At 35.1% G+C, this 16828-nt stretch overlaps 1 non-coding gene across 1 annotated transcript; it reads right to left on the bottom strand.

The window, feature by feature from the left end:
• Positions 1 to 3650: 3650 nt before the first annotated feature.
• Positions 3651 to 3757, bottom strand: LOC128035824 (small nucleolar RNA R71). Its single transcript, XR_008192371.1, has one exon. It is a non-coding gene; the product is annotated as a small nucleolar RNA R71 (small nucleolar RNA).
• Between the last annotated feature and the right edge of the window lie 13071 nt (positions 3758 to 16828).

Below are 16828 nucleotides of genomic sequence, written 5' to 3'. Positions count from 1 at the left end.
AGGGAGGTTGTCGTTTGAAATTTAAATGTATGGTCGCTATTAAAATGATGCCAAAAGGAGTTATAACTTCTTATTTTAAAACCTTTTGATTACACCACAAATTTCCATTCAACACCCTCTTTTGTACTTATAAATACATATTAAAATGATGTATTCAAAGTTAGATGATTTATGAAAACAATTACGTTTGAGAATTTCTCTCAATTTCGTTCTTCATTGAACTTTCCTTGGCATTTCAGACTTAGTTTGTTGTGTCAAATTTTCTTGATACTTTGGGTTCCTAGATCGCTATCTAGAGGGTCCAAGTCCTTTTGACGTTGAATGATTCGATTCAGTTTGCTCAAGAGATTGTGCAAGTTCTTTCGAGTTTAACGTTAATCTATTCCAACAATTACTTTTGCCATTGTTGAACACTCAAATTCGCCTTGGCCGCTTCTGAAGCGTTCGACTTCACCGATTGAATTTCTTTTTATTTTAAATGCCAACAACTTCATTTTCCTTCCATTTTCGTTCTTTTGTTTTACCCATATTTTACCATGATTATTTCTTTAATTCCTTGCTGTTTTCTTTTTGCAGGAACGTGCTTACAACATTCCTAGATCCGTAACATACGAAGATAGTCTGTTTCGTTAGGCTACATCGTATCATTTAGTAATTATCTTATCTCAAATGGTGTAATTCAACTTACTTACAGGTTCGTTCTGACAACTCACTCTTCCTTCAGAGCTTGCTACTTTGGCGTTTCCTTTGTATCATTTACCCTGAGGTCATTTCATGAACTACGCCACCATGGTGTATACTTCACTTCAGATATCTTCCCTTGTCTTTAGAAGTTGTAGACACACGCTTTGCCAATAGATAGTCACAAGGGCGTCCATACATCATCATATAGCCATTAAGGCATCCACCTGCATTCAAATAGTCATCACCACATAGGCGCACATATGACAGAAACAACCACAAGGCTTCCACATATAACAGGTTCTGCCACATAGGCTCATATATACTAGTTTTCTGCCACAAGGGCTCACACATAGCAAGTTCCCGCCACAAGGGCTCACGTGTTAGATTATAGCCATAAAGGCACACACATATCAAGTACTCGCCACAAGGGCTTATAGAAAATAACAATAGAGGCTAACACGTATCAGAACAACCACAAGGGCTTCCTTAGAACAGCCACAAAGGCTTCCGCAAAATAGCCATAAAGGCTTCCATAGAATAGCCACAAAGGCTTCCACTGAATCAGCAACATGATGTTTTCGACAATAAGGATTCCCTTACTATAAACGAAAATTGTAGTTTTCATGCAATAAATGGCTAATTTTATATTAATTTGAATATATTATATTTTTTAAGACATAAAGTGGGCCATGCATGATTAAATTAAATAATAAAATATAAAATTATATTTAATAATTCATTTTAAAATATTTCATTCATAATTTGGGTTTTTAATTAATTAAATTGGATAAATTTTATTCTTTGGTCCACTAAGTTGTTGATTTATTCTGGACAGGTTTGATAGCTTTGTTGGATTACAAAACCGTCTAAATTAGAGACCAAGTCAACCCCAAAATTTCGCTGCACATGGTTGTCCATAAACCAATCTTTAGTTTTAATTGCACAAGGTCCTTGAAGAGTTGAAGAAATTAGAGATTTACCTGAAGATTTGCACTTGACCGAGTCTCAGTCCTGAGTTGTTGTGGCACTCAAATTGAGAAAAAATCAAGGAAAAATCAGCTCAACTTGTTCAATTTATGGCCGACCAACCATGGAAGATGCTTCAAAAGATGAAAACTCTTATTTTTAGCAAACTATCCCCCTCTCCTCACCTATAAATAATACCCTCTCATTCCTTCATTCATCATCCCTCAAGCATCATTCTCTCTTTTCTCCAAATTCTCTTAGCCTTTTCCATTCCCACACCTAGCATCATCTCTTCATAGAGGTTTTAGCAATTAAGCCTTTTAAAGAACCCTTGGTCGGCCACCTTGGAGAGCCATTAGCAAAGGAGCAAAGCAAAGGAATGAAGGAGCCTCGTCAGTGTGAGTCTTGGATGACAGCCACTTTGAATTGGGTTTAATTTTCCTTTTCTTTAATTTAATATAAAGATGTTTGCTATGTGTTCTTTGTTATTGTTTACAACAATGTTAGCCTAATTTTATTTAAGCTAGGATGATTTCTTTGATTAAATAATATTTATTTGATTCATGCTTATAATGTTTGTGCCTCAATAGATCATTTTTCAATTAAAATCAAGTCTATATTTCGTTCATACGTGATTGAAATACACCTGAATTAGCTAAGCTATCCTGACCAGACAACGGCTAATGGACACATAATTGAAATGTGCATGCTCAATTTAGATCCTGACCCGATTAAATTGAAGGTCGCATAACAACTCTAACCAAGCTCTGTTATCTACGTAGTTTTTAGATTTGTGTGATTAAATTGTTTCAAAGCTAACCCGTCCCTATTACCTCACACGAATGCTAAGAAACCTTTAGTAAATAAGGATCAGTAAAGTGCTATTTACTAAGTAGAGGATTCTAAAAGGACCTAATGTGGTTTCCAAACTCATGAAAGTTCGAGTTGCCATGAAATGTGTTTCCAAATGTTATTAAGCATGTTGATAATAAATTGATTTTGATTAAAGTAATTATCCTAGTTTATTTATGTTATAATTGTTGCAAATTGAGTTTAATTTTACTAAAATCTATTTCAGTCATATAGTTTGCATACTTAGGATAATTTGCATTAGGGATCATTGCATTTAGTTTAATATAATTTAATCACCACTTCTCAACTATATTGTGTTTTTATTTACTGAATTGTTAATATAATTTTACAAATTAAGTGACTTAGCACAAATACAATCCCTGTGGAGACGATAACTCGATACTTACTTATTACTTGATAACGACTGTGTACACTTGCACAAACTTACGCGTTACAAGTTTTTGGTGCCGTTACCGGGGATTGTCAACTGTTGCCATAGTCATTTTTTTTGTGAAATTATTTATTTTCAATTTGAATTATTTCTAACATTACTAACTTCTTCTTTTTAATTTTTGTGATTTTCTTTTCAAGTGTTTATGAGCATAGATTGAATTATTAATTTACTTTTTGTAGACCCTAAAATTGAGCGAACTTTCAGACAAAGAAGACGTGAACGAACAGCTCAAAGACAAGTCAAGATGGACCTTGGAAATCAGAATCAAGACCAAGGTAATGAAGCTGATCATGTATGAAATTCTATCCTCATTGTCGATGATAGGGATCGATGCATTTGACAATATGCTGTACCACTTTTCAGTGAGTTAAACCCAGGAATTAGAAGGCCAGATATTGAGGCAACCCGGTTCGAATTGAAACCAGTGATGTTTCAAATACTACAAACGGTGGGCCAATTTAGTGGTATGACCATAGAAGATCCACATCTCCACCTTTGATTGTTTATGGAGGTGAGTGATTCATTCAAGATAGCTAGTGTGACTGAAGACGCACTGAGGTTGAAGTTATTTCTGAACTCGTTGCAAGATCGAGCATGAGCATTGCTCAATTCATTGCAACCAAGTTTCGTATTTACATGGAAAAAATTAGTAGAGAGATTTTTGGTTAAGTATTTCCCACCTAGCAAAAACACTAAGTTAAGGAACGAGATCACAACTTTCCAACAATTGGATGACGAGTCTTTGTATGAAGCTTGGGAGTGATTCAAGGAGTTACTTTGTAAGTGTCCTCATCATGGGATTCCTTATTATATCAAGTTGGAGACATTCTATAATGGTGTCAATGTAAATACAAGATTGATGGTAGATACTTCCGTGAATGGTGCAATTTTGTCTAAGTCTTATAATGAGGCTTATGAGATCATATAGAGGATCGCGATTAACTATCAATGGCAAACAAATTGAACAGCTTCAGGAAGACGTGTAGCCAGAGTTCATAAAGTTGACGCCCTCACTTTGTTATCAGCTCAGGTATCGTCTATTTCCTCTATGATAAAATAGTTAACCACTAATCGTTAATAGTACTAATAATTCATCAGCTCAGCCACAAAGTCTGTTTGAAGTAGTTTCCTGTGTATACTGTGGGGAAGGTTATTCTTTTGAGAATTGTCCATCAAATCCCGAGTCAGTGTACGATGTGGCGAACCAATATCAAAATAGGAGTGGACAAGGACCCCAGTCCAACTTTTACAATCCTTCATGGCATAATCATCCTAACTTTTCTTAGAGCAACCAAGGAAATGGACCAAACAACAACTTATTGTAGCAAAGACCCAACCAATCTCAAGGGTATAATCAGCAAGCTCTAAAACCACCTCAGGCTGAGGCATCAAATAGTTTGGAGAACTTGTTGAAAGCGTACATGGTAAAGAATGACGCTTTGATCCAAAGCCAAGCAGCAACACTGAAAAATTTGGAAAACCAAATCGGTCAGTTAGCTATGGAACTAAGTAATTGACCGCAAGGAGCCTTGCTGAGCGATACTGATAATCCAACAAATTTGGGTAAAGCACATATCAAGGAAGTGGCATTGCGAAGTGGTAAAATTTTAGAACCCCGATTGATTAATGTCAAATATAAGCCCGTTGAGAAGAACCAACTAGTTGTTGAAGTTCCTACACCAAAAGAATCAGAATCTACAAAGTTTGACAAGGTAAACTCTGACTTAGTGAATTCTGATATTTTAACATCTTATTTGGGTGCAGATTTACCTACTCAGAAAAGTTGTCTGGTTCAACCGAAAGTTCCATCACCTTCATATCCCCAAAGATTGTAGCAAAACAAGCAGAAACAAGAGGTGCAATTCAAGAAGTTTTTAGATGTTCTGAAGCGGTTACACATCAATATTCTGTTGGTGGAGGCTTTAGAACAAATGTCGAATTATGTGAAGTTTATGAAGGATATACTGTCCAAGAAGAAATGACTGAGTGAGTATGAGACTGTTGCCTTGACAAAGGAGTGCAGTGCGTTCCTGCAGAACAATTTGCCACCGAAATTTAAAGACCTAGGAAGCTTTACTATACCTTGTAACATTGTTGAATCTTACTATGGTAAAGCTTTGTGTGACTTAGGAGCGAGTATCAACTTGATGCCTAAGTCTATTTTCAAGATGTTAGGGATAGGTGAAGTAAGACCTACAACTATGACGCTTCAGCTAGTGGATCGATCTTTAGCATATCCCGAAGGAAAGATCGAGGATGTTTTTGTAAGATTCGATAAATTTATTTTTCCTACTAATTTCATTGTCTTAGATTTTGAAGTAGACAAGGAAGTGCCGATCATTTTTGGGAGACCTTTCTTAGCCACGGGAAGAACGTTAATTGATGTGCAGAAAGGAGAATTCACCATGCGAGTTCAAAATTATCAGGTAACCTTTAACATTCTTAAATCGATGAAATTTCCCGATCCGGCAGAGGAGTGTTCAGTTATGAAAGAGGTAGAAACCTTGGTTTCTATGGAAAGCAACTTTGAAGAAGATCCATTGGAGAAACCCTTAGATCTTGACCTTTGGAGGCTGAAGAAGGTGAAGAAAACATGGCCTTGATGGAAGCCAATCTGGGAAATTTTATTCAGTCCACACGGTTTGAACTATTGGAGGTGGAAGTCAGAGAATTTGTGCAACCCAAGTTGTCAATTGAAAAACCACCTAAACTCGAACTAAAGGTACTTCCTTCCCATTTGAAATATGTTTATTTAGGTGATTGTTCTACTTTACCTATGATTATTTTAGAGAAACTGACGAAAGATCAAGAAGAGCAACTAATTGTTGTTATAAAAAATTTAAGAAAGCAATTAGTTGGACCATAGCTGATATTCGAAGTATAAGCCCTTCTTTTTGCATGCATAAAATAATTTTAGAAGAAGATGAAAAAGCTCAAATTGATGGGCAAAGGAGGCTCAATCCTATTATCAAAGAAGTTGTGAGAAAGGAAGTGATCAAATGGTTAGATGCAGGAATCATCTATCCTATTTCAGATAGTTCGTGGGTAAGTCCAGTGCAGTGTGTGTCAAAGAAAGATGGAATCACGATTGTTGAAAATAAGCGTAACAAGTTAATTGCAACAAGAACTATTACCAGTTGGAGAATCTATAGTGATTATAGGAAGTTGAACAAAGCCACTCGAAAGGACCATTTTTTGTTGCCTTTTATGGATCAAATGTTAGATCGACTGACAGGTAATGAATTTTATTGTTTTTTAGATGGCTATTCGGGATATAACCAAATAGTTGTAGCCCCGGAAGACCAACATAAAAAAACCTTTACATGTCTATACAGTACGTTTGCGTTTAGGCGAATGCCTTTTGGTTTATGCAATGCACCTACAACTTTTCAACGATGCATGATGGTAATATTTACTGATGTGGTTGAAAATTTTGTTGAGGTTTTCACGGATGATTTTTCTATTTTTGGTAACACTTATGATATCTGTTTAAGTAATTTGGCTAAGGTACTGAAGAGATATGAAGAGACGAATCTTGTCTTTAATTGGGAAAAATGTCATTTTATGGTCAAGGAAGGGATTGTCTTAGGTCATAAGATCTTAAAAAAAAGGAATTGAAGTCGATAAAGCAAAGGTGGACGTAATTGTAAGATTACCGACCCCAGTGAATGTTAAAGGAGTCAGAAGTTTCTTAGGCCGTGCCAATTTTTATCAAATGTTTATCAAAGATTTCTCGAAAATTTCTAAACCGTTGTGTTTGTTAATAGAGAAAGATATAGTGTTCGATTTCAACAAAGCATGTTTGGAAGCTTTTGAAAAGATAAAGAAGTGGTTAATCTCAGCCCCAATAATCATTACACCTGATTGGAACTTACCTTTTGAGTTGATGTGTGGTGCAAGTGACTGTGCCTTTGGAGCTGTAATGGGTCAAAGAAGAAATAAAGTGTTTCACCCTATTTACTATGCAAGTAGAACTTTGACGGGAGCCCAACACAATTATACAGTAACTGAAAAGGAATTCTTTGCTATAATTTTTGCTTTTGACAAATTCCGCTCATATCTTATAGGTACCAAAGTTACAGTATTTATTGACCATGCGGCCATTAAATACTTGCTCACAAAGAAAGACGCAAAACCAAGGCTAATTCGATGGATACTTATACTCTAAGAATTTGACATTGAGATCCAAGACAGAAAAGGTGTCGAAAATCAAATAGCTGATCATCTGTCGAGGTTGGAGTAAGATGAGGTAACTCAGTCATGTGTGCCTATCAACGAGAATTTCCTAGATGAACACTTATTTGAGGTAAATTGTACCCTCGTTTGCTAATTTTTCCAATTATCTTGCATGTGGAATAATTCCTCGAGAAATGACATACAAACAAAGGAAAAAATTCCTTCATGATAATGGGTAATAATCTTTGGGAGGATCCGTTTTTGTTTAAACAATGTGCAGATAATATAATCCAAAAGTGTGTAGTTGAAAGTGAGATAACTGAGATATTGTATCACTGCGATTCATCTCAAAGTGGGGGACACTTTGGTGGTTCACGTACTACAGCAAAGATTTTGCAAGCAAGTTTCTTTTGGCTTACACTATTTAAAGATAGTTATGCTTGTGAAGAATTGTGATAAATGTCAAAGGACTGGAAATATATCAAGGAGGAATGAGGTGCCCTTGACAAACATTTCAAAGATTGAATTGTTCGACATATGGGGCATTAACTTCTTAGGCCCGTTTACTTCTTCGTATGGGAACAAATACATCTTAGTTGTTGTGGACTATGTATCCAAGCGGGTTGAAACTGAAGCATACCCTACAAATGATGCTAAGGTAGTCATACGATTTCTATATAAGCATATGTTTACACGATTTGGGACACCAAGAGCTATTATTAGTGATGAAGGTTCTCAGTTTGTGAAAAAATGGCTTAAGTGATTGCTTGACAAATATGATGTGAAGCACAAGATTGCTACTGCCTATCACCCCTAGTCTAATAGGCAAGTTGAAAGAGTGAATCGTAGAATCAAAGGTATCGAAATCAAATGTATCCTTGAAAAGGTAGTATGCCCTAGTAGAAAAGATTGGTCTCGAAGGCTTGATGATGCATTATGGGCCTATCGAACAACATTTAAGACTTTTTTAGGAATGGCTTATCGGTTAGTCTTTGGAAAGGCATGTCATTTGCCATTAGAGTTGGAGCATAAAGCTCACTGGGCTTTGAAGCAGTTGAACTTTGATCTTAAGTAAACCGGTGAGAGAAGGATGTTACAACTTGATGAGTTGGAAGAGCTGAGGTTGTTTCCCTATGAGAATGTCAAAATGTGTAAAGAAAGATCAAAGAGATGACATGATAGTCATATACAACCTTGCGAGATTAAAGAATGTCAGGAGGTTTTGTTATTTAATTCAAGGTTGAAGTTATTTCCTGGGAAGCTTAAATCCCAATAGAAAGGACCTTATACCATCTACCGAGTTTATCCTTATGGAGCTATTGAATTATACAACAATTATGGAGGTACGTTTAAAGTTAATGGTCAATGTCTCAAACACTACTGGGATGGTGAAGTTGAGTGAATTTAATACTCGCTCAAATTAGCAAACCCTTCATTTTTCATGAACTCATTTTGTAAATAAATAAATAATTAGAACTTATTTTCTTAACTTATTCAATTCAATTAATTCTATCTAAGGAGATTGGAACTTAAGCGGAACCGTCGTGACCCCTCCAACCTTTCCTTGGAATTAATTTAATGTAATTTGTTAAGAAGAAAATTTCTAATTAAGACTTAAAATTTTTAAATTTCATTTGTTCTGTTTAAATTTTAAATTTTTATGTTAATAAAGGGGGTCAAATTTGGCCCAAGTACTAATCAGTTTGTTTTAGTAAGATACAGTCTGAGTTTGAGGCCCAAGACAGCAAAAAGGAGGGAAAAATCCATGCCTTGCTGTCACACCCATTGCTTGCAACCCAAGTAACCCTATTGTAGCTAAATTTTTACTACATTTTGCCCTAATTTTTCCCTATAAAAACCCCTCTCCATTCTACTAATTTTCATATCCCTCAAAGCAATTTGCTTACTCCCTAAAAATTCCTAAATCTGTCTTGTGTCGTCAACCTCAAATCTCAGAAGAAACCCTAGTTTTCTTCTCTTTTTGCCGAAATTCCCTATTGTCATCGCACGTTGTCGTCGCTGTCGCACCATCCTTGCTATCGCAAGATTTTTACCATAGCAAGTTCTATCCACTTTGTCGATTTCTCTTTTCTGTTTTGTGCAAAAACTTTGCCGAATTTTCAAGAAAAGACACCATCTGTTGCAAAAGAACCAGATTTTCAAAGACTACTCCTAAAAACTTGATTTTGATCGATGAAGAAGTGAAAGAGAGATTTGATTCAATCTTCAAGCATCAACTTATGATGCCAAAAAAAAGGTTTTGACTTGAAGAGTAATGATTTTATGGTTGTTCTTATGCTCTCAAGTGGGAACGATTTTGTGATGCTCGTTGACTTTCCGATGATGAACTAGTTCAAGAATTTTATGCTAGTTTTACTATGCAAGATGCTATTGAATTCATCGTTTGAAAGAAAAAGATACCTCCTACTTCTAAGTCCATCAATGATTTGTTTAATTTACCTGATGTTGAAGAAGATGAGTACTACCATATGATGAACATTATCAATTAGGATTTTCTTCAACAAGTGTTTGATGTTGTGACAAATTCGGGATCACAATGGATTATAAGAAAGTATGGGAGCCATTCTTGTCGAAGAGAATACTTAAAACTAGTAGCAAATGTATGGTTTTCTTTCGTTCGTTATAGTTTTATGCCTATCTCACATAGTTCCACCATCTCAATAGAATGAATGCTTTTGTTATATGCAATTTTTACAGAAAAGTCCATTAACGTTGGGAAAATTATCCTCAAGGAGATTCATGATTATGCTAAAAAGAAGGCAGGAAGTGCTTATTTCCCATCATTAATCACTTCACTTTTCTTAAAGGCTCGTGTTCAAATACAAGCAAATCTGAAGGGGCGATATGTTCAAGGATGCATTACAAATTATGATCTTGAAAGGTTAGTAGAGAGGGTGCATGAACTGAATCAAGGCGAGCAAGAAGAGCCAACTGAGCCGAATACAGAGGAGTCAACAGATGGAACTGAACTGAAGCTAATTCAGTCACAGATAGTGAAGAGAAAGAATCTGATAAGGAACTGAACATTCCTGAACCAAGGGTTGAGCCAAAAGAAGAACCTGTCAAGCTAAGTGTTAAACCTAAATATACAACTCCCATGCCGACTTCTGCAAGCACTTAAAGGAAATCGGAGTTGTCAATTTTGATGGATATGTGCAAGTTTATGCACAATCAACAACAAACTTATTGGAAATATGCAAAAATTAGAGATGACTCAATTCAAAATACTTTTAAGAATATCTCTAATACTTTTGTTTCTGAGTTCCCAGATGCTATCTTTGAGACATGGAAGGAAGATACTGATGATGCAAACAGAGATGGAGCTAAAAAAGGCAAGGGGAATAGGTTAGAAAAATAAAAGAGGGGATTCTTGTTTGGTTACTTATTAAATTATTTTTAGGTTTTTAGGAAATTTTTTTCGTAACTAGGATTTAATTTCTAGAGAATAAAACATAGCAAGCATGAACAAACTTAACACTTCTTTAGAAAGAATAAGACTAAGTGATGTGGTAATTGGAATGAACATGTCTAGGATTGGGTTATTAGGAAAAACTTGGTATTTAAGCAGTCTGAATGACTCACTTCTCTTTCTTTAATGCCTTACCTGGTGTTTAGTTTTCATTCATTACTTTGTTCTTGCAACGAGAACATTGTTTCTTTTTAAAGGGGGTAAGGCAAAAAAAAGCTCAAACTTTTAAACTTTTTTCAAGTATGCTTCAATTATTTCTTTCATAAGCATGTTTTAATAAATGAATGTTTAGAGATTATTTTTTGTTACTGAGATAATTTGTATGCAAGTATGAATGATGATTTTATCTAAGTGAAAGTATGTTATCATGAAGAATGGAGTGCTTGTATGATCTTAGCTTTAGTAATGTTTGCCATGAAAACTTAGTTTCTTTTGAGATTAGACATGCATGAAGGTTTATATATTTAGAATTGACTTAGTAACTTTCTTGAGGCGAAATCCTAGGGGACATAAAAATATAAAATGATATATGCACTATTTTTTTAGACCGTTTGAGCCTTTTCAAGCCAACCTTATGATATTAGACCCTTGATATCGTAATTTTGAGCTTAAAAGCCTGTTTTTCCACTGAACCTACATTATAAGCCAGTTACCATCTTTTTAAAATTATCCTAATTTTGTGCACCTATCTTAACTAAAGTTGTCTTGGGAATCAACATTTGAGGAAATTTTCATAAAGATGTATGTGCTCATGCTTAAAAAAAGGCAAAGAAAAGTTCGCTCAGTCTCCAAAAGGGGAAAATGTATGAGCTTGAGTTCAAAATAAGTTAGGGGGTGTTCCAAAGGTTCACTTAAAGAAAAAGGTTGTATTACGAGAAAACCAAGACAAAGCTAAAGGTTAATATTTTTAAAACCGAAATGTCCCATCTCTTAAAATCCCTACCTTTAACTGAGCCCCATTACAACCTTATAAAAGACCTATTGGTTTGATGATTATGTCACCTACATTAGTGGAGAGGAAGTCCTAAGTTCAACGTATGATGATCATAAATAATCCTTGTGATTGTTTGCTTGTTCATCTAGGAAATTATGTTGAATGAAGGATGTTATTGATACGGCCATAGCTAGGGAACCAACTAAGGCTGCCAACGAACCCTTGGAGTTTCCAACGGGTCCTATAACTCGTGCTCGAGCTAAAAGATTCAAGGAATGAGTTTCGGCTCTCAGAAATGGGATTTGGTGCAATAGCGTGGCTGGACAGCTTGAGAACGTCGAACCAAGCAACCCATGCAGCCTCCTTCAAGCTCAATTAGCTCAAATTTAGCTCAAGGAGCTCACCTTTAGTTTTCGTTGAATTTGCTGGAATAAATAAATAAAGTTGCTGATTAGTTAAATAGTTAATTTAAGAATAATTAATTTACTAAAATCTGGACATATTAAATTTTGTGATAAATGTGTTTTATTTTAATGCATGTTATTAATGTGTCTAATTTTATTGCATGTTTTAATGTTGTCCAAAGTCCAGCCATATTTAAGTTAAATAATTAAGTTGTCCAAATTTCAGGCATGCTTTAATTATGTTCTAAGGGATGTTGAATTTAATGTGCAAGATTTTTAGTGTTATTTGCTGCTGAATTAATGTGTCTAAATTGTATTTAATTTGTTGAATGTATTTGTTGCAGGTACACTATATTTGGACGTCCTAGGTGCATGAAGGACTTAAAGAAGGTGTGCTGATTTTTGATGTCTCCAAAGTGACCATTCAGCTAAAGTTTGCTAATTTTTCAAGATGACTATTCGGCTAAGTGAGCTGCTGATTCCTCCTCCCAAGCTGACCCTTCAACTAGTTTAATTCCTTTCACATGCTAAGGCTATTCGGTTCAGAGTGTTCACACAATAGGGACTCTTCAAGACCGATTGTTCACACCTTCATGGTTGCTCAATTCAACTTAGTAATAGCATTGACTTGTGGAGTGCCCAAAGCAACTCATTAAATACCATGAACATTCGGCTGAACATGCAACTCATTTCAAAAAGCAAATTTAAGCTGGTTGCTGGCCATATTGAATGCGTTCCCAAACTCCAACCGGGCCATTCATTTTTCTAGCTAAATTAAGCCTTCTAGAAGAGCTAATGATGTTCTCAATGAATGGGGAAGCTTCAAGGAACCTTCGTCCAAAATTCTGGAACTTTAAAGCCATTTACTTAGCTCTTAAGAATGTCTATTCAGGTGCCCATGTAAAGCCTATAAATTCAGGCTGAAATCACTTTGTAAGGGACTTTTGAAACCTTAATGAATTGCTGTCAAATTATTGAGAGAATTCTTCTCTTTAATTTCGTCCAAAAACTCTGTTGACTTATCTAACTAGTTAGTGGCGTCAACCCGTTTTTGTTCAACTGAACTTATCACGAAATCGTGTGGCTTTCAATCCAAATTATACCAAGGTTCCTATCTATTTTAGATAGTGGGTCGAGGTTTCCATATTCTTTCTCACAAACAACTTTAGAACCTATAAGTTTCGGGTCAACCTGCAATCGAAGTGTTGGTTCATTCTTGTTCTTAAGTTTTCATTTTTAATTCCAATTATCGAGTTTCCTTTTCTTTTACAACCAAGCCTTCTTCATTTGGTTAGCTTACCTCTTTAAGCCTATCCTTTGACACCCTAAAACTACACTTAGCCTAATATCCAACTTCATTTCAAACTCAAACGATTCTTCTTTATTTTAACGATCGGGCAACTATATGACTCGGACTAATCAACGGGACCGGGGGCGTATCAATTATATATGGCTGTGACATACATGCAAACTATGATTCATGTTGGCATATTTTGAAGTTTAGTATAATCTTAAGGAATGTTTGCATACGAATTACTTGTTAATAAAGAAGATCGATAAGCATGAAACTATTAGTGCATGATTATGGGACAAATATTGATGCTGCTTACACAATTAGCAATTTTGCCTTAGCAAGACCTTTTGTTGTGTATAAACATTACTTGGGACGAGCAATGATTTAAGTTTGGGGGTGTGTAAATGAAAAAATATATAGGATTTTTCCTATGTAGTTTCTCACCTTTTACTTAAATCTGTTGTTAAAACTAGGTAATTGTTTAATAAATTAATGAAATATGGAAAGTATGAAATTAGGACATAGAAATTATAAAAATGTGATTTTATGCTTTATTATATAGTTTTAATGCAATAAATGGCTTATTTTATATTAATTTGAAAATATTATATTTTTTAAGACATAAAGAGGGTCATGCATGATTAAATTAAATAATAAAAAATAAAATTATATTTAATAATTCATTTTAAAATATTTCATTAATAATTTGGGTTTTTAATTAATTAAATTGGATAAATTGTATTCTTTGGTCCTCTAACTTATTGATTTATTCTGGATAGGTCTGATAGCTTTGTTGGATTACAAAACCGTCTAAATTGGAGACCCGGTCAACCCCAAAACTCGATTGCACATGGCTGTCCATAAACCACTCTTTGGTTTAATTGCACAAGGTCCTTGAAGAGTTGACGAAATTAGAGATTTACCTGAAGATTTGCACTTGATCGAGTCTCAGTCCTAAGTTGTTGTGGAACTCAAATTGACCAAAAATCAAGGAAAAATAAGCTCAACTTGCTCAATTTATGGTCGGCCACCCATGGAAGATGCTTTAAAAGATGAAAACTCTTATTTTTAGCAAACTATCCCCCTCTCCTCACCTATAAATAAGACCCTCTCATTCCTACATTCATCATCCCTCAAGCATCATTCTCTCTTTTCTCCAAATTCTCTTAGCCTTTTTCATCCCCACGCCTAGCATCATCTCTTCATAGAGATTTTAGTAATTAAGCCTCTTAAAGAACCCTTGGTCGGCCACCTTGGAGAGCCATCAGCAAAAGAGCAAAGCAAAGGAATCAAGAAGCCTCGTCAGTCAGAGTCTTGGGTGACAACCACTCATAATTGGGTTTTGTCTTCCTTTTTTTTAATTTAATATAAAGATGTTTGCTATGTGTTCTTTGTTATAGTTTATAAAAATCTTAGCTTAATTTTATTTAAGCTAGGATGATTATTTTGATTAAATAATATTTATTTGATTCATGCTTATAATGTTTGTGCCTCAATCGATCATGTTTTCAATTAAAATCAAGTCTGTATTTCGTTCATACGTGATTGAAGTACACCTGAATTAGCTGAGCGATCCTGACCAGACGGTAGCTAATGGACACATAATTAAAATGTGCATGCTCAATTTAGATCCTAACCCGATTAAATTGAAGGTTGCATAGAAACTCTAACCAAGCTCTATTATCTGGATAGTTTTTAGATTTGTGTGATTAAATTGTTTCAAACCTGACACATCCTTGTTATCTCACATGAATGCTAAGAAACCTCTAGTAAATAAGGATCAGTAAAGTGCGTATTTACTAAGTAAAGGATTTCAAAAGGACCTAATGTGGTTTCCAAACTCATGAAAGATCGAGTTGTCATGGAATGTTTTTTCGAATGTTATTAAGCATGTTGATAATAAATTGATTTTGATTAAGGTAATTATCCTAGTTTATTTATGTTATAATTGTTGCAAATTGTGTTTAATTTTACTAAAATCTATTTCATTCATATAGTTTGCATACTTAGGATAATTTGCATTAGTGATCATTGCATTTAGTTTAATATATTTTAATCACCACTTCTCAACTATATTGTGTTTTTATTTACTGAATTGTTAATATAATTTTACAAATTAAGTGACTTAGCACAAATACAATCCCCGTGGAGATGATAACTCGATACTTACTTATTACTTGATAACGACTGTGTACACTTGCACAAACCTACGAGTTACACTTACACCCATTGTCATGAGGTTTGACCTTCATCGCCTGATACTCACCCAACCACCCATTGTAGATAACCACGTGACATACTCAAATGTGGTATTCGTTTTCCATATGATACCATAGCAATATGGCTAGGCCTTACTCTCTATGGACTTCACATACTAGATATGATGCCATTGTCCCAAACTAGGTCTTACACGATATAGTCTTCACTTTTCATGGCCATGGCCTTTCACATATCTAAATTCATGTTTATTGTCCAACGGACCTGCACACGCAAGCAGACTCAATATACAGACTTATGCATGGTTGACTCTTTACACAGACTTCGACATGCAGATGTATTTACTCTTTTATATCATGTGAGACACTTCATTTACTCATGCATTACTCTTCATACAGAGACTCGTGGAAGACACATGACAACGTGAATTTACTTAAACAGAGGTGTTACATGAGTGACATACTCAAGCTCTACAAGTGCATATTCACCAAGCACGTACATCTTAACAGAATAGAGGCGTACCATTCATCTCATGCTTTCTTTCACAATAGAGGCGTATTATCATCTTGGCGTCAAGCCACACATGCAACATATCAAATACATATTTCCACATAATTGAGACGAACTCGTCCAAAGGCTCAACACAACCTGTTTATGATCCAATCGAGCTACCAAGTGGTCCGATCACTCGAGCCCTAGCCAAGAAGTTCAAAGAGTCAATTTTGGCCTTAATTGAACAAGTTTGGAATGAAGCTTCATCCGGGCTCGTCAATTGTGTTTGGGATGGCTCACATGCCCCTTGCAATGTACTTGAATTAGCTACTGAATAAGACTTAAACATTCTTAGTTATTTTGGTTTTATTAATTATGTTTAATTCTCTACAACTTTATTACATGTCTGATTGTTTTAGATTGCAGATCATTAATATTGTCCTCTTATTTTTACTTTGATTTATGTCTATTAAGTATGTTCTAATTTGGATAGCATCAATACATGTTTTGAATCAGAGCTACTCAATATGTTCTATTTTGGAAGTCTTAATTGTGTCTTAGCTTATTAAACATTTAAGTTGTGTTTTTAGTTTGTCTTATTGATGCTTTAAACCGAGTTTTAATTTTTCTTGCAAGTTACTCAATAGGCAGCTAGACATTCATGCACCATTCTATATTGATTGAAGCTTATTTAAGAGGGACATTGCACCCGACTGTGCATGCACTTTGAAGCTAATGAATACACTCCCCTAGGTGTCTATTCGTCAAGGGGATGAACAATCATTGAACTTAGCTTTTAGCTTATCAGCCAAGCTTTTAACACTTGGCATTTACACTGAAGAACCATCCAATTCCAAGTGTTCAC

The sequence above is a fragment of the Gossypium raimondii genome, chromosome 12 (assembly GCF_025698545.1).
Source record: "Gossypium raimondii isolate GPD5lz chromosome 12, ASM2569854v1, whole genome shotgun sequence".
NCBI lineage: Eukaryota > Viridiplantae > Streptophyta > Magnoliopsida > Malvales > Malvaceae > Gossypium > Gossypium raimondii.
Note: the sequence above shows the minus strand (reverse complement) of the source record. Positions and strands in the feature narration are given on the sequence as shown.